Source organism: Tupaia chinensis, unplaced genomic scaffold (assembly GCF_000334495.1).
Source record: "Tupaia chinensis unplaced genomic scaffold, TupChi_1.0 Scaffold000495_1, whole genome shotgun sequence".
Classification (NCBI taxonomy): Eukaryota; Metazoa; Chordata; class Mammalia; order Scandentia; family Tupaiidae; genus Tupaia; species Tupaia belangeri.
The window spans coordinates 83,849-102,903 of record NW_006160007.1 but is presented as its reverse complement, the minus strand read 5'-3'; positions in this window follow the sequence as shown (position 1 = coordinate 102,903).

Sequence of the window (19,055 nt, the reverse complement as noted above, 5' to 3'; positions counted from 1 at the left end):
CGCGGACCAGCGGCGCAGGGGCCGGGCCAGCCGGGCGGGCGGGGTGGGATGGAGAAAAGGTGGCGCGAACTCCGCAGCGGCCGCCCAATGGCACTGGAGAAGGCGGAGGCGACAGGGGCGACGCCCCTTCCCCACTGTTCCTCCCCACCTCCAGGCAGCCTCTCCCGTTTGGAGCCGAGCGGGGCTGCCGCAGCCCCCGGGTTGCTTGACTGACAGCTGGGGCGGGCCGATCCCCGGGGGCCTGACTCCACCCAGTGAGCCACTGGCCGGATCAGGGGCTCCCAACGTCTCCAGCTCTGCACAGCCCTTCGCGGCCCTGACCCCCTCCGGGTCTTCTCCACGCTGCTCTCCTCCCGCCTCTGTGTCCACATCCTCCCCGACTTCACCTCACCACACCCCTTCCCACCGCTGCAGACCTCCTCATGGTCCCAGAACCTTCGGAAGTTTTGTTCGCAGCGGTTCCCGGAGCGCGCTGCGCGCCACGCCCCCATTTGTCTGGGCGAACTGAATTCCTCCGCAACAGCTTTGCTTTCTACCTACGCAACTGGCCGCTCCGCCGGCCGAGAGCGAAATCCTTTCTATCCCCGCTCGACTTTCTTTCTTTCTTTTTTCCCTGTCGGTTGTTTTTCCTTGGATTGATTTAGGCTGATCAAGTCGCCTTCCCGTCCCCACCTAGGGCCTAAACAACCTGTTAGGAATGAGCCAACAAATAAAGGCAGAGATGAACTCTAAAAACGAAAATTCAGTTACAAATCCGTGTGCCCATGTTTCGACGCGGCGTCTTTCCTTTTCGTGTTTGTATTTGTGTGTGCACAAGCATGTGCGTGTGTGCAGGTGTGCAAAGAGGTCAATGTCCCTTCATGAACAGCAGTTTCCTTTTTCTCTCGCCTCCCTTGACCTTATATGCCTTTCCTATGCTCCCCGGAGAGCGGGTCAGGAAGGGATACAAAGCGCCTAGCTGGTTAATGGAGGGAGGTGGCCCGTGGAACCTGCCTGAGGTGGTGGTTTTGTTCCAGTCCTATTTGTTCCTGATTTCTTGGCTTCCTTGTCTCCACAGGACGCCTGCAACGTGGGCGGTAGACTGGCAGCTTCGTACCAGCCCTGAAGTTGTGGAGGCAGCTCTCTCGGCCCGCGGAGGGTGCTGACAAGGTCTTGCAGCAGAAGGCGCAATGTCCATATTGCAGGAAACTCACTAGGAATTCTTCCTGCCCAGTGCTGGGACTTCGCAGCTGTCCTCTGACCTGCCTTCCTGTTCTCTGTTAAACCGTAGACGTGGAAGTCAGAGAAGTCCCTCTTCAGCTTCCAAACGGGACCTCGTGGCTCTAACTCGGTGCTTGGACAGAACCGGTGGATTCGTGACCCCGCTGGGTAAATGTGAAGTGCTGGATATGGCTTTATGCTTATGAACCGCCAATCCCAACTAATTCTTCAGTTGGTGGAGAGTTATTAGAGCCTGATGCCATAAAGCTCAGGATTTTACAACAATGAGCAGCAAGTCCTGCCAAGCTTTAATGTCCTTCTGTATCCTCAAATTGGATATTGACAAACCCGTTGAGGTTTAATTCTAACTTAAGCTTTAATATATTTAAAAACAGTTCTCTGGGTCTTTCCATCTGATTTGCAGAAGCAAGATAACAAAGATCGTTTTGAAGTTGTTCTGACAGCGTGCAATCCCATGAATGCTTATACTCAGGCCTCTGTTTCCTCATCTGGAAAATGATGGGATCCGAGTTGTCTTCTGGCTCTTACGTGATTATATTGTGTGCTCACGCTTTCACTGTCTGAGTATAGATATTTCATCTATGTGGGTATTAAAGACTCACAGTATAGAGACAGAGTTCTCATGCTCTCACACAAAAGGGCTTCTCCACACAGTACAAGTCAAATGGAGGCCCAGTCCAGGAGGCTTGCAGGGGGGCTGGCAGGCAGAAGCCACGTGGCAGGCCCTGGTTCCAGTACCAGTCTGCCCTAAGACCCCAAGAGGTAGTACATTTGGTCATTACGCTAACTGCGGGTCCCAAGGTAGAACATTTGGTCATCAAAATTCCTCAAAAACCTGAGGCAGAAGGATCAAGACATAATGAGATACTGTGTGAATGATTTTTTTTTAAAAGAAGTGAAATCTGACCCACAGATACAAGGCACATAGGGAATTTTAAAAGTCTATACTTTAAAGGTAAAGTAAAAGAATTGCTTTTCTTACTATTGCCAGTATATGGAAAAATGCAACTTTAACATACAGCCAATACAAAAATTATTAAGGCTTTTCATGTTTTTTAAGTAGCAAGTCTTTGAAATCCAGGATAAGGATTTAACATTTTGAACAGGTTCAGCTATTTCTGAAACTGGTTAATTTCAAAACTGAAGTGGGGCAAGTGGTTGCAGTGCAGAGTAATGCCTTCCTGGGGCACTGTGAATGCAGGACTGAAGGGTTTACAGTGTGATTTTCTTTTTTTCCTTTCCACCCACCCGCCCTGATTGGGATTAGCCACTTTTCAAAACTCAACACCCACCTGTGGCTGTGGCTGCAGTAGTGGACAGCAGTGATGGACATGCCGTTTGGGTAGGCGGGTGTATCCCACATATGAAGAAATGTTCTTGATAGGACGGTGGGAGACTGGCAGGTGATTGTCCATCTAAGCCAGTGTAAAGAAGTGAGATCGACACCTCACGATCACATTAGGTTTAGCCATACCACACAACTCCCGAAAAGATGCCTTCTTGAGCCCAGCAGGTGGCATGGCAGTTAAGGTGCTGGACCCTAATTTGGTTGACAGTGGTTCAAGTCCTGGGCCCAGTACCTTGAAAATCATATCCGGCATGTGTGTATGTGTGCCCAAAATCCTGAGGGGAGAATGGAGCAGAAAGGATTGTGGCCTGGTCATCTCCCTTGGGAGATGATTTCTCACTTTGGCTTTCCCTGTTTCTCTCTTTCTCTGGAGAGTGCATGTCCCCTATGGAAAAGAAAAACTAAAAAATTAAAAAAAAATAAAAGCTTGCTTCCATTCATTCAGATGCATTTATCAAACTAGGATCCAGTTGGAGCTAATAATTATGATGGTACAGCCAAGGGGAAAAGATTGCCTACCAAAATACTGAAAAGCACAATAGATTTTGTTGGAATCTCTTATTTTTCCTTTCTCTTGGCCATTTTCTGTTAAAGTCTAAACTCACCCCTTAAAAGTCATAGGCTCTGCCTTGGAAAAGCTCCAGCTTTCTCTCAGGCATGTAGAAGCTGGTCTTTGTACTGAGGGGTGTGATAAGTGAGGTTTATGTCTGATGATTTCCAGCTTCCTGGTCTGGTCCCTCTCCTCCTCAGTACAATGCCATACCTCCTGGTTCCTCCAGGGTATTGGCCCCTCCACCCCTGCACAGCCCTGGGTCCTATCAGCCTGTTGTCCTACTGTATCAAAAAGTTTTGCTTGTCTTCCTTTTGTCCGACAGCAGCGGGTTTCCATTTAAAAGTAAGTTATATAAATAAATAGATGTGTGTGTATCTATACACATATACATACGTTGAGTTGCTGGGAAAATCATGACTTTCCTGACGACCTAATATAAATGGACATATATGGATTCGCTACAGGGTAAATGCACTTGAGAGAGGGAGAAGGTACCTCCCGGCGGCACAGCTGTGCCAGCACCTCTTCTCCTCCATTCTCCTCTTGGGATTTAGGCACACATAGGAACCTGGCATGTTTGCCAAGTCATTGGGTCTGGGACTCAAACCGCACAGTCAGCAGTGTGAACTCAGCCTTCTTAACCACCACATCACTGGCTGGCCCAAGGAGTATTTTAAAAAATAATTTCTTCCCACCCACCCAAGCATCAAGAGCTTATACTCATTAAAAGAAAATCTTGATATATAACAATATATAAGAAATAAAACAAATTACTCCCAAAATGTTACTACCAGAGAAGCATGATTATTAATACATGAGTTAGTCTGTGTGTGTGGATGGGTGTGTGTGGAGAGAGAGAGAGAGACAAGGATAGGGAGAAAGAGGTATGTATACAGATACAGATAGATAAGGGATAGATAGGTCAATAAATAAATAGATGAATGTAAAGAGAAGTAGGTACGTTTGTAAAAGAAGACTCAGACTTTCTAGCAGTGTGAGAATACAGAGATCATTCTCTGACCACCTATAATAATAGGCACAATTAATGTGTACAGATTCATGAATAACCTTGTTCAAATAATTTTTTCTCTTTGCACATAAGTTTCATGTCTTCCTCAGAGATAAACAGAGCGAGAAAGAGAAGGAGAATGTATTCCCTGTAGTGTGTGGTCCCACTTTTTACCTCCGTTTCTCCTGCTTGTCAGGATTTGGAGCATGCATATACACATGCCCAGCATGTTTTCAAGCTGTGTGTGTGGGGAGGGTGGGCTTTCCAACCCCATGGTATGCCAGGTGGAATTCGGCTTCCTTAACCACTAGGCAGAGCTGCCCCTCCAAAAGTTCACAGTGCTTCCCTAGAGAGTTTGTTTTATCTCCCCTTCTCTTGAAAGCCAGCAGGTCTAAGAAACAACCCGGATGGCTCTTTGCTTCTTATTACTTCCCTACGTGACCCTCAGTCTCATTCCTGTCCCCATGTCCTGCTAGGACACTCCACTGGCTGAACTGACATGGAAGTCAGAGATCTTAAGAGTCCACTGATGTGGTATCTCCAGGTCGGCCTCTTGGTGCAAAAACAGGTGGTAAAATGGATCTGGAAGAACAAAAGCATATGTCCCATCTATGGAGAAACATAGGTTTTAGGAGTTTATAATCTTAATAAGCCAAAACATGCAGCCATTGCTGAGAATTTAAAATTATGCTACGTTCACCGGGCTTTATGGTCCGCGTCACCAGATTCACTGCCAGTGCCAGATGGGTCCTTTCAAGGCACATGGCGTTTCTATACCTAGAATGCATGCCCTCCTGCCTGTCCTTCATATGCCAGCTCCAAACTCATGTTCCACTCACGCCCTTGGTTTGATGAAATTTCCTAGCACAGGTTCTTAGGGTGCTCAGCACTTTTCCATGCAGACTTTATGAGGAGTTGTGAACGTATGGGTGTGTGGTTATAGTTATGCCACCTCTTGCAGACTGTAAGCACTGCAAAGAGCCCAGAACCGTCTTTCACTGGCACACCTGGGAAATATAGCATATTAACTGATGCTAGGACATGCTAGTACACACCTAATGAATCAGGGGAGTTGGGGCCAGCATCCTGGTTGGAGAGAGCACTATGCAGAAAAGTCGTGCCACAAGAGAAGGCTTGATGTGCTGTAAATACTTTCATTTCAAGGGGGATCAAGGGGTCAGCAGAAGGTGTAGTGGCTACATCATTGGACTCCTATATGGCTGACCACAGTTTGAGTCCCAGACACAGCAGCTTCAAAATCACACTGGGCTTACGTGCACGTGTGCCCAAGTTCCCAGGAGGAGAAGGGATGGTGGTTTGGCCATCCCTCCTTGGGACTGATTTCTCACTTTCCATCTTACTGTTTTTGTCTTTCTCTCTGGTGAGTACATGCACTCTAAGACAAAAACCTCTTAAAAAAATTAAAAAGAAAGAAAATGAGGGACCAGCAGTTAGCATAAGGGCTGTGTTGCTGGGCTCTCATGTAGTCGACCGCTGTTCGAGTCCCGGATCTGGCGGTTTAAACTCACGCCGGGCGCGTGCATGTGCGTGCATGCCCAAGATTCCAAGAAGAGAATGAAGGAGAAGGGATTGCAGTGTGGCCATCCCACCAGGGGGTGATTTCTTGCTTTCTGTCTCTCTCTTGTCTTTCTAGTGAGCACATGCACCATATAGTAAAAACCTCTAAAAAAAAAAAGAAAAGAAAGAAAGAAGAAAATTATATCAAGGGGAATGAATGAAATGTATGATTGGCCTAAGAAACATTGTTTTGTTGTTTTCATTTATTTCATTTTGTTGCTTCATTTATTTCTTCCGTGAGAGAGAAAAAGAGAGACAAAGGCAGAAAGCAAAAAGGGGAGAGTTACCTCTAACAGGGTCTTCATGCCACAGGCGACCATTGATCTTAACCAACCAGGATCATGGGCACATGCATGCTTGATGCTGGCATGTATGGTGAGACCTCGGGATGTGAACCTAGGACCTTCGCGTGTGGCTTCCACATCACTGAGTCTTGAGTCACCAGTTGCTCCTCTGTGGCTAAGACGTGAAGAAGTTCTTAAAGAGAGCTAGAAGTAGCACAATATGAGAACAGGGAAGAAAGCCAGATCCCTAGGCCCTGTGTGACTTTCATCAGAAATACATTTGCTTTTGCAGGAAGCTTTGTCCGACAGTAGTAATCAAGGAGGCTTGGTGGAGGTGGTAGATTTCAAAATGAGCCTTGAGGGAGAATTAGAAGGATACAACATTTTGAGTCACAAGGAACAAGTCCCAGTGTAGCAATTCCCAGAAGCAAACAATAAATATTCATTGAAAGATTAACTGTATCCAAACCTTCATTTGTCTTTATTTATTTAATTTTTTTTTTGGGAGAGTTTTTTTTTCGCTATAGGGCGCGTGTGCTCACCAGACAGAGAGAGACATAGAGACAGAAAGCGAGAAATCACTCCCCCCAGGGGGATGATCACGCCGCAATCCCTTCTCCTCCATTCTCCTCTCGGGATCTCGGGCACACATGCACACACGCCTGGCGTGAGTTTTAAGTCACCGGGTCCGGGACGCAAACCGCAGTCGACTACGTGGGAGTCCAGCGACACAGCCATTACTCTAACTGCTGGTTTCCTCTTTATTTCAACTTTAAGGTAAAGAGTTGGCATTGGGACCAGCAGATGGCAAAATGGTGGCATTACTGGACTCCCACGAGTCTGCCACATTTCGAGTTCTGAACCTGGTGACTTAAAGCTCACTCTGGGTGCATGTGCATGTATACCCAAAATCCTGAGAGGAGAATGGAGGAGAAGTGATTACATGGCCATCTCTCCTGGGGGGTGATTTCTCGCTTTCTGTCTCTCTCTGTCTCTCTGGCAAGCGCACATACCATATAACAAAAATCTCTCTTTAAAAAAAAAAAGAGTTGGCATTATCTATATTTTAAAATGTAGAGTTGGGGCTCCTCCTTACCTATAGATGTATGCGTTCATCTGAGAGAGAAACAAAGAGACAGCACCCCAACAGGGTCTTAATGCCAAAATCCACTCTCAGTCCCACCTGGCCCCACATCGTGGGCATAAGCTTGCTTGACATACTCAGGGAGGTCTCTGGACATGAACCTGGATACTTCCCATGAGGGTCAGCCTTGGAGAGCATCGTGTTTTACTACTGTGCCACTGTCCAGTTATTGGGTTGTTTATTAAGACAGTTTCCTAGAAGTAGAAGTTTGATTTCTGTAGTCTCCAAGGCTTGTCTTGGGCTTCTGCACTATACTGTAGGTTGTTTTCTGACCTGTACATTCCTGAGAAGGAAGTTTCCAGAGGAGAAGCCATCTTCCTTTTGCTTCACTTGCTCACTCAACATTTATACTTCCATCAGTTTTCTCTCTCAAGATTCACATCAGGATTTTGCTATCAAAACAATCCTGAGGACCTCAAAGGAAGACTTTAGACAAGAAATGACTGCAGAAGCTCACAAAACTGCCCCCATTTACCTGAAAGGGAATGTGGGGAACAAAAGAATACCAAATTCAGGGCCACGGGCAGGTCGTGCAGGCTCTGCTCACTGTAATCAATTCCAGAGGCCGGCATTCACGTGACAATCCTTGCAGATTTTTCATTTATGATGACAGTTTTCTGTCAGATGGCAGTAAAATGTTTTGAAGAAGCAGCACCTTGATCTAATTTACACAGTGGTGTCAAGTGGACTCACGTGGGTTCTAACGTCCATCTGGATCAAGTTGCCCCTGACATGTGTAAGCCTGGGAAGAAATGCTTTCTGTTCTATGTTTTGAAAGACTGGTAAGAGGCAATTAGTACAGTCAATATCTGAAATTTTTGTCTGCTTTTTTTATAATAGCATGCTGGTTTTCCTTCAGGCAAATATTCCCCTCATATACCTTCCACAAAAGCCCTATACAACTGGCCTCCACCCTTGGCTTTAGGTGCGAAGTGGTCCATCTTCCTGTCCAGAGAGTTTGGTTGAACATTTGCAAGCAAATGAAGCCAAGTCCAGAGCCTCCATTCCAGGACTTTGCTGGAATTATTGGAAGAGACATAGCCTTTTCTGTAGACTTGCCAGCCTGTCAGGGTATAAGCCCGAGCCGTTGATGGCCATTCCTTGTGCCTAAGGAGGAAAGAATGGAGAGGAGTCTGGGAAACTTCATCTGAGACCTTGGACTCACCTCCACACAGGAGCTGGTAGTTACGTACACCGATGAATTCTCTTGTTATTCTTCAGGATTCATGAGTGTGTAGAGCATTGCATCTCTCTCAATTGCATCCAATTTTTTTTCAAGTTTATTTATTTATTTTTGTTCATGAGAAAGAGCAAGAGGCAGCTTCTCCAACAGGGTCTCAATACCACAACCCACCTCTGGTTTCAGATGGCTCTGGATCACAGGCACCTGTGTGCCTGCTGCACTCAGGGACGTTTCTGGAAGTGACGCTGGAATCTTCCCACATGAGTGTGAGTCAGCCTTGCAGAATGTCATATTTTCCCACTGGGACACTGCCCAGTGCCCTCAGATTTTGTTTTCTACTTCATCATACAGGCCTTCTTGCCTGCCTGGCCAGACATTCCCACCAGTGATCTTGTTAATGATCCCAGTCTGTTCTGCCTTGTGCTCGCCAGCTGGGACCTACCAGGAACCACCTGCCTTAGCCAGTCCAACTGTACCTGCTTCTCACCCTTAGCACCCCAAGCCAGACTTGAACTAGCTCCAGGGTGCTAGCTCAAAGAAACTTGAGCTAATTTTAACATGTATTTTTATTTGCCCTGGGAGGGCTTTAGCCTGCTTTTACATGTAATTGACTACTCTTATACAACAGAGACAACTACTGCTTTTCACTTTTATATAAAGGGTTTTTTGAAAAGATCACAGAAAGTGCTCATTTTGTAAAAATTGTGTGTGGATTTAAAAAAAAATTGCACTATTGTGAATACCAGATACAGTGTGGGTGAAAGAGTAGAGTCTAAGGAAGGACATTTAGAAGCAAAATAGAGAGGCAAGGCATTAATGGGACACAGAAATGTGGTATTATCTGTTGAAGATATTTTTACAATATTATCAAAGGGTATAGGCAGAAATGTACACATGTTGGAATATTCACTTTGTTAGATAAATAACATGATTGACTGTATAAAAGAACATAAAATAAAGTAAATAAAAAATTTTAAAAATCAAATAAAAAAATTTTGCACTGAAATAAACTGATACTTTAATTCCACTTTTCCACAAATTTTTTAAAGACCAATCATATGTACCCATCATTCCAAGATAGGTGTTTTAAAAGATGTGTTATTTACGAATGGAGACCATGTGCTTTTCTGAACTGACTTCAACCGTAATAACAGGAGAAAAGAAGACTGATTCATCCCTGCTAAAATATAAAGCTGGGTCCCTAAACCCAAGATTTATATCTAACAAAAAGAAAAACAAAGAGAAAAAAAACATGGAATCCAGGATCTTCACAACTCAAAGGCAAGTGCATGGTTTCTTGTTCTCCATCCCAGATATCATAAAGGTATCTTTTTTTTTTGGGGGGGAGAGGTTTTTTTTGTTTTCAGGCGTGTGCACTCACCAGACAGACAGAGAAAGACAGAGAGACAGAAAGCGAGAAATCACCCCCCCAGGGGGGATGGTCACGCCGCAATCCCTTCTCTTCTGTTCTCCTCTCAGGATCTTGGGCATGCACGCACACGCGTCCAGCATGAGTTTTAAGCCATCGGGTCTGGGACTTGAACTGTGATCGACTACATGGGAGTCCAGCGACATAGCCGTTACACTATCTGCTGGTCCCATAAAGGTATCTTTTGAGAAAGTTACTTTGAGAAACTTAAGCTGGATAGGTTAAAAATGTTTGAAACAGACAATGCAGAAGAGAAGCTATAGTTATTTCTTTCCTGTTCATCTGCCTTCTTATTATTTTAATTGATTGTATATATTTAATCACTATACATCACTTAGCTTGTAAGTAGAATTTATCCAATATGAATGCATTTCACATCAGTCCAGTTGAGGATACAAAACACATTATCAACAGATAATCCATTTCTGTGTCCCATAAATGCCTTGCTTCTCTATTTTTCTCAATTTCTTTCCTTACACTCTCCGTCTTCTCTTACCCTCTCACCCTCTCCCCACATTGTCTCCAGTATCTATAACCATTTTCAATGCTTCTATGAAGCTATACTTATGAATAGCTATCAACCACCAAATCCTATAATCCCAAACTGTGATATTAGCAGAGGATACAAATAGAAAGATATAATAAAAAGTATGTACCATACAAGGAATGAAGCTTCAAACTTCGTGACAGGGCAGATATAGCAAATGAAGGAAAAGCAAAGCCAAACACCGCAAGTGTTGCCTTTGAATTATCTTCCACAGTTCACCCGCTGTGTGTTCACTTGTTGGTTTTGTCATTTATTTTTGCCATCGGCCATGCTGGATCCCTGCTCCAGGCTGGTTGGAGACGTGCCAGTAGGACAGGAAGGTGGACTTGAGTGGGTAGTGGACAAGTAGTCAAGCTGAAGTGAAAGTTTTATCAAAATTGGAGCTACAGCCTTGGACACAAGTCAGCTCTCACCAAAGGACAAACATGTCCACTCTGAGGTCACAGTGACCTATCAACCACTGTGTAAACCACACATTTATTATTCAAACTAATCTCAAGCAGAGGTTGTTTTCTCAATCTCAGGTGAGATGATGATTAAAAACGCATCAATTACTGGACTGTGAATTATTTACAGTGAGCTCAAATAAAATAGAAAGAGATCACCAGTTTTTTTCCAAGAGTTTTGTAGGCCATGTAGGAATAAGAGTTTTGAAGGTTGAGACAAACAAAGTGGTTGTTCCAGACTGAGAAACAAACAAAAAAAATACAAAAAAAATTATAAGAAGTGTATTTACTGATTTTTTTTTTTTTACTTGCATTATAGTTAGGACAGAAAGGGTGGTGAGGGAGGAATATTAAACAAGGGACTAATATTCAATAGTGACTAGGTAATGACTGAGGAACTGGGCTTCCCAGTTTTCTTGTCATTTCCAATATTTGAATAGGTCAGAGTTTCCTCCAATATAATCTCCATCCTAGAAACATTCCATAAAAAAGCCATTCTTTGACCAAATATATCTGGGAAATCATATCCCCATAGACTTCATTACCAATGCCCTATCCAGTAACATCCATTGTCCTAAGGAAAACATGTCAAGAAATACAATCCCAAGCTTGATAGGGCTTGCTGTTGTTAGGAACACAGAGAACGGATGTTTTCTGAACATATTGGGACACAGCTGCATATACTAGTGAGGGCTTGGTTTACTTTGAGACCAGGTGGGGGATATTTCACCAAATATCTGGGATGTCCTTTGTTCTATTATTTCTCCAGGGGTCCATTTCCCCCAAGGAATAGGGTTTTAACTAAGATCATGACAAATAGTAATTTTCATGAATTATTGATTTGGCCAAAAATAATTGGAAAGGTTGATAATTACATAGAGATCTCCTCCTTTTGCTTCTGTCCTGAGTCAATTCATTCATAGTCTGTGACATATGAAAGAAATGAGTGTAGGTTTTGAAATATACCCTGTCAAGAAATTAATCTGCATACAAAAGGATCAAGAGACATTTCTGAGCGGACCATTCACATTTTCAAAACTGGCTACCATAAAAATTAAGTATCAGAAGAAATGATAAGTCTTTGTTGGAAAACAAGACATATTTAAATACATAACAAAGCTAAAAGTTGATTCAATGAGCTTGACATGGTTATTTTATTCATTCTCATCTCAGCTTGTTTTCTGAAAAGAGATGACACTGAGTCCATGTTTTTTTTTTTTCCATTTTGCTATATTATAGCAACTATCTTTTTAAAATTTTTCTATGGTTCTCATAGTAGACAAAATAATTAAGTGAATCTTTTGGGTGAACTTTAGCAGTACTAGGACCATAAATAATAATGATGAATAAACCTGAACAATAAGGGGAGTGTTCTAGTCCATTCTGTTGCTAATTAAAGAAAATACTTGAGTCTGGGTAATTTATAAAGTGAGAAGTTTATTCAGTTCACAGGTTGGGAGTCCAAGATCCAGGGGCCATATGTGCTGAGGGTCTTCTGACCAGTAGAAGCACAGTGGAGAGCTGGCGTTTGAGTAGAACAAAACATGTCTCTGCCTGCCTCATTCCCTCTCCTTACAAATCCACCAGGAGTTGATCATAGGATCTCAGCCCTATTGATCTTAATGCTCATCTGCTTCCAAAGATCTCACCATCCAAAACCATAGTTAGGTTAAGTTCTCGCCCTCAATCTGTCACAACCAAATATCAACATGTGGATTTTGGAGGGACACATTTAAATCTTAGCAGGAAGTCTGAGTGAGTTTCCTTTATTCCTCAGTTCTAGGGGACATCTAAACATGTTACCATATATTTTTAAATTTACTGAAGGGAATGTGCACTCACTGTAGAGAGACAGAGACAAGGAGACATTGAGGGGAAGAGAAAGCACCCCTCAGGAGAGATGGCCACACTGCAATTACTTCTCTACTCTCCTCTCAGGATTTTGGGCATGCATGCACATATACCTGAGGTGTTTCCCAAGTCTCTAGGTCTGGGACTCCAATTGCACAGTTAACCACCAGGCCACTGGCTGGCCAACATTCAAGAGTATTCTTTGTATTAGAGGGAAGGTAAAAGGGTAAAATATTACTGGTTCCTAAGCAGGAACCATTCCCAAGCCACAAAGTCTACCAGAAGCTGGAAAGTCAAAGATGCTTCTATTGGCTTAAAAGAATCTTAGAGAAAAGGAGGGCCTATGCCTGGATCCCCAGGAAGGGCCCAGGGATGGGACAAGCCTCAAAGAGATCTCTTGCCCCCAGGGTGGCATGACAGCAGAGAGAAAGGCTGGGGTTTTGTTCAGCAGAAGTCACTTGCAGCAACTCTCCAGGGATCCCCTCAAAGCCCCCAGAAGCATGGGAGAAGGGCACATAAACAACTACAAAGTAGCAGGGTGTGATGAAGCCGGGAATCTAGAGCTGAGACAGCTGGGACTGTCATGGTGGGTGGTCAAGAACCAGGCAGGCTGTGCTGCTGCCATTAATGTCCCATAGATGGACAATAGAGACCAAAGCCCAGATTCCCTTTGGGCCCTTGGCACGCTCTAAGACCATCCAGAACATTAGGGGCAAGAACAGAGAGACTGATAAAGCTCAAGAGTGGGGCTAACAGGAGGCATGGATCCTGCAATTACCCAGAATAGGTAAAAAAAGATGGGCCCTCAAAATGGAAATTCAATTTAGTTTTCAAAAGGCACGAAGAAGTTATTTTTTGTCCACTTGATGTCCCAGACTGAGATATGGGATTTGCAATGCTTGCTGTTCATTAAATGAGTTTATTAGTGAGAATATGTAAGGCATGCCTTAAAACATCTATTGACACAGGGTGACCATGCTCGGGGCCTGGGCACCACCTCAGAACTTTTGGACCCCATCGCCCACTCTTCGAGCAGCCTATGCTTGCCCAGCCCACCTGCCTGCCTGGAGTCTTGAGCCCTGTCTGGGTAGGCATTCAGGGGGAGGCTGTGCTTGGAGTCTGGGAGACACTTCAGAACTTTTGGTACAGCAAGCCGTGTGCTGCAGAGCATGCAACTGGATCATCTTCACCAAGTTATATCTCCCTGGCTTCCTACCATCTCATCAAGAACTGAACATTGGGTAGAGAAGTTAAGCACCTAAAGTTACCCATAACTGTTCTGACCTAGGAGACACAGCCCACCTATAGGAACACACCAGGGAACTAAGTGTGAACTTTTCTCCTTAATACTACAGGGTCTACTCCAATAAATAGAAAAGAGTGAATACAGCATCAGAAGCCTAGAAACCAGCACAGATCCAAAGAAACATAAGAAAACAAGGTGATAGCTCTTTGCCAGGGGAGGGTTGTTTCTCCTCACTAACAGTGTAGACAACACCCAGCAATACACAGAAATATCAGAAAAACAATTCCGAATATTCATAGTGACAAAACTCAATGAGATGCAAGAGAAAATAGACAGTGAATTCCAGGAAATGAGGAAATAATTTCAGGACATGAAAGAAGAATTTTATAAAGAAATAGTCACCTTAAAAAAGAACCAAGCAAAATTTCTGGAAATGAAGAATACAATACAGAAAATTAAAATCTCTCTAGAAAGCATTAACATCAGATTGGACTATGCAGAAGAAAAAATTTCTGGCCTCAAAGACAATGTCTGCAGCAGAGACAAATCACTAAAATGAAGGAAAAAGACAACCAAAAAAATAAAAAAAGAGAGGACAAAATACAGGAAATTCTAGACACCATGAAATGCCCACGTATCCATATAATGGGTATTCCAGAGGGTGAAGAATATGCTAAAGGCATGGAAAACCTCTTTGAGGAAATACTCTCTGAAGTTTTTTCAAATATAGAAAAACATGGAGAAACTGAGACCTAAGAAATAAAAAGGACCCCAAATAGAATCAACACAAAGCAATATCCCCCCTGGCACATTATAATCAGATTAGTAAAAAGAATAACAAAAAAGGTAATATTCTAAAAATGGCAAGGGTTATCCCATTAGGTTAATGTCAGACCTCTCAACTGAAGCAATGCAGGCAAGAAAGAATGGGAAGATGTGTTCAAAACATTAAACAAACAAACAAAAAAAAAAAAAAAGTTTCAACCAAGAATACTATATCCAGCAAGATTTTCTAATTGAAAGAGCAAATAAAAGTATTCTCAGATGAACAAAAACAGAAAGAACTCACCAGTAAAAGACTAGCTCTACTGAGGGGAGTGATGTGTCAGGACAACTAAAAAGGAAGAAACAGAAATAAGAGAAAAATAACAACTGATAAAATGGCTAACAAAATGACAGGGATAAATCTGCAAATACCAATAATAACATTGAATGTTAACAGATTAAATTCTCCCACTGATGGGTTGAATAGATACAAAAGCCCAAGCCATCTATATGTTGCTTATAAGAAGCATACCTCACTGATAAGGACATACATAGACTGAAAGTGAAGGGCTGGAAAAGAAATTCCACGCAAACAGAAACCAAAAAACGTCTGGGGTAGCAATGCTGATATCAGACAAAACAGACTTGAAAATCAAAGATGGAAGAAGAGACAAAGCAGGACATTACATAGTACTAAAATGACTTGTTCACCAAGAAGATATAACACTTGTAAATATCTATGCACTTAACGCTGGAGCAGCCAAACACATCAAAGAGAGACTGTTAGAACTCAGGGGAGGGATAGACTGCAATACAGTAATTGTAGGGGATCTCAACACCCCACTGACTCCTCTGGACAGATTATCTAAAAATAATAATAATAATAATAAACAAAGAGATACAAGATCTAAATGATACCATACATGAAGTGGACTTGACAGGCACCTATAGAATATTTCATCCAACTGCCACAAAATAAACATTTTTCTCACCCCTACATAGAATATTTTCGAAGATTGATCATGATAGCATACAAAACAAGCTTTTACAAATCTAAAGGTATAGAAAATATACCTAGCATCTTTTTTTTTTTTGAGAGATTTTCACTATAGGGCGCATGCGCTCGCCAGACAGACAGAGAGAGACATAGAGACAGAAAGCGAGAAATCACCCCCCAGGGGGGATGGTCACGCCGCAATCCCTTCTCCTCCATTCTCCTCTCAGGATCTTGAGCACGCACGCACACGCGCCTGGAGTGAATTTTAAGCCACCGGGTCCAGGATGCGAACCGTGGTCGACTAAGTGGGAGTCCAGCAACATAGCCATTACGCTAACTGACCTAGCATCTTTTCTGACCGTGATGGAATCAAACCTGAAATCAACTACAAAAAAAGCCCATGAAAATTTACAAACATAAGGAAACTAAACAACTTACTCCTAAATGACTTTACAATTATAGAAGAAATTAAGACTGAAATCAAAAGGTTCATAGAAACCAATGATAACAAACAAGTGTTTATAACCTATGGGACACAGCAAATCAGTTATAAGAGGGAAATTCATAGCAATTAGTGCCCACAAGATAAAAGCAGAAAGGTGGCAAATAAACAACCTAATGACACAGCTCAGGGAACTGAAAAAACAACAACAGCAAAATTCCAGCAGTAAAGAAATAATGAAGATTCGAGCAGAAATTAATGAAATGGAGAATAAAACTATACAGAAAATAAATGAAACCAAAAGCTGCTTTTTGAGAAGATAAACAAAATTGACACACCATTAGCTAGATTAATCAAGAAGAACAGAGAAAGGAATCAGATAAATCAAATCAGCAAGGAAATTAGCATTATTACAATAGATATAAAAGAAACACAAAATATTTTCAGAGAGTACTATGTGTGACAATGCCAACAAACAAGAAAATTTAGATTTAGATGGACAAATTTCTGGACATGGTACCAAGATTGAACCAGGAAGAAATAGAAATTCTGAATAGACCCAAAACAAGCAATGAAATTGAAACAGTAATAATCTTCCAACAAAGAAGAGCCCAGGTCTCGATGGCTTTCCTTCTGAAGTCTACAAAACTTTTTTTTTAATTAGTATTATTTACTATTATTTATACATTAAATCATTGTAAGTTTTTAAAGAGATTTTACCCAACATGATATACACCACACAGCAGACTAGTTGACATCACCAACAGGCAACAAAACTTTTAAGGAAGAACTAACCCCAATTCTCCTTAAACTATTTCTAAAAATTCAAAAAAAAAGAACCCTCTTGATTTAATTATATGAAGTCTCTATTATCTTAATTCCAAAACAAGACAAGGACATGACAAAAAAAGAAAACTTCTGGCCCATATACTTGAAGAATACAGATGCAAAAATTCTCAATGAGATATTAGCACATCTTACTCAACAACATATTAAAAAGATTATACACCATGACCAAGTAGAATTTATTCCAGAGATACAAGGATGGTTCAATATATGCAAAACAATAAATGTAATATATCACATTAACAAAAGGAAAGATAAAGGGACCAGCAGATGGCATAATGGTTACATCCCACATAGTCGACAGCGGTTTGAGTCCTGGACCCAGTGACTTAAAAATCATACTGGGTGCTTGTGCTTGCCTGTTTAAGATCCCAGGAGAAGAATGGAGAAGAAGGAATTGCAGTGTGGTCGTTCTCCCTTAGGGATGATTTCTCACTTTCTGTCTGTCTGACTCTCTGTCTCTCCAGCGAGTGCATGTGCCCTATAGCAAAAATCTCTCTCTCTCAAAAAAAGGAAATATAAATACCATATGATCACATCAATTGATGCAGAAAAAGCATTTGATAAAGTACAACATCGCTTTATCATTAAGACTCTCAGCAAAATCGGCATAGAAGGGACATTTCTTTCCACAATAAAAGTCATCTATGAAAAACTCATAGCACACATCATATTGAATATGGAAAAGTTGAAAGCTTTTCTACTATAAACTCTAATAAGACAAGGCTATTCACTTTCTCCACTCCTTTTTAACATAGTGCTGGAAGGTCTAATCAATGCAATTAGACAAGAGAGTCAAATAAAAGGCATCCAAATAGGAAAAGAAGAAGTGAAATTATCTCTATTTGAAGATGATATGATGCTATACATAGAATATCCAAAAGAATCAACAAAAATTTCCCTGAAGAGATGAATGAATATAGTAAAATGACAGGATACAAAATTCATGTACAAAAATCTATAGCATTTTTATACACCAACAATGGACAAACTGAGACAGAATTGAAGAAAGACATCCCACTTATAATAGCCACAAAACTAGTAAGATATGTAGGAATAAATCTTACCAAAGATGTCAAAGATCTGCATAAGAAAATCTATAAAACATTAGAAAAAGAAATTAAAAATAATACAAAAAAATGGAAAAACATCCCATGTTTTTTGATTGGAAGGATTAATATACTCAAGATGACAATCCTACCCAAATTGATCTACAAATATAATGCAATCCCAATCAAACTATCAAAGATATTCCTCACAGAAATAGAAAAAATAATCATAAAATTTGTCTGGAAGCATAAAAGACCCTGTATTGCCAAAGCAATACTGTGCAAGGGGAATAAAGTAGGAGGGATCTCATTTTCTGACCTCAAACCATATTACAAAGCTGTGATCATTAAAATAGCATGGTATTGGAACAAAAATAGGCAGGTAGATCAATGGAACAGAATTGAGAACCACCCCCCCCAACCCCAAAACATACAGCCAACTGATCCATGAAAAAAGGCACAAGAAAATCCAGTGGGAAAAAGAAAATCTCTTCAGCAAATGGTGCTAGGAGAACAGGATATCCACTTGCAGAAGATGGAAACTAGATCCTTATCTCTCACCACTAACAAAAATTAACTCAAAATGGATGGAGGATCTAAACATAAAACCTCAAACTACAAAAATACTGGTGGAAAACACAGGAAAAAGTCTTGAAGACATTGGAGTAGACAAAGACATCTTAAAGAAGACCTCCAAAGTACAGACAATAGTCCCAAAAATAGACGAATGGGACTATATTAGACTGAAAAGCTGCACAGCAAAAGAGACAATGAGTAGGCTGAGAAGACAGCCCTCAAAGTGGGAGAATATATTTGCAAATTATACCTCAGATAAGGGACTGATAACCAAAATATACAGGGAACTGAAGCAACTTACCCACACACACAAAAAAATAATGAATCCAATTAAAAGGTAGGAAAATGAACTGAAAAGCTAATTCTCGATTAGGACCACCGAAGACCGTCTACCCAGATTTTACCCTCCTGCCCCCCAGATTTAGCCAGAAGCCAGGACAATCCAAGCAGTAGTCATCGTGATCTTATATCTGAGTTCTGAGTAGGCCCCATTCAGAGATAAGGACCACCGAAAACCTTCTGCCCAGACTTCACCCTCCTG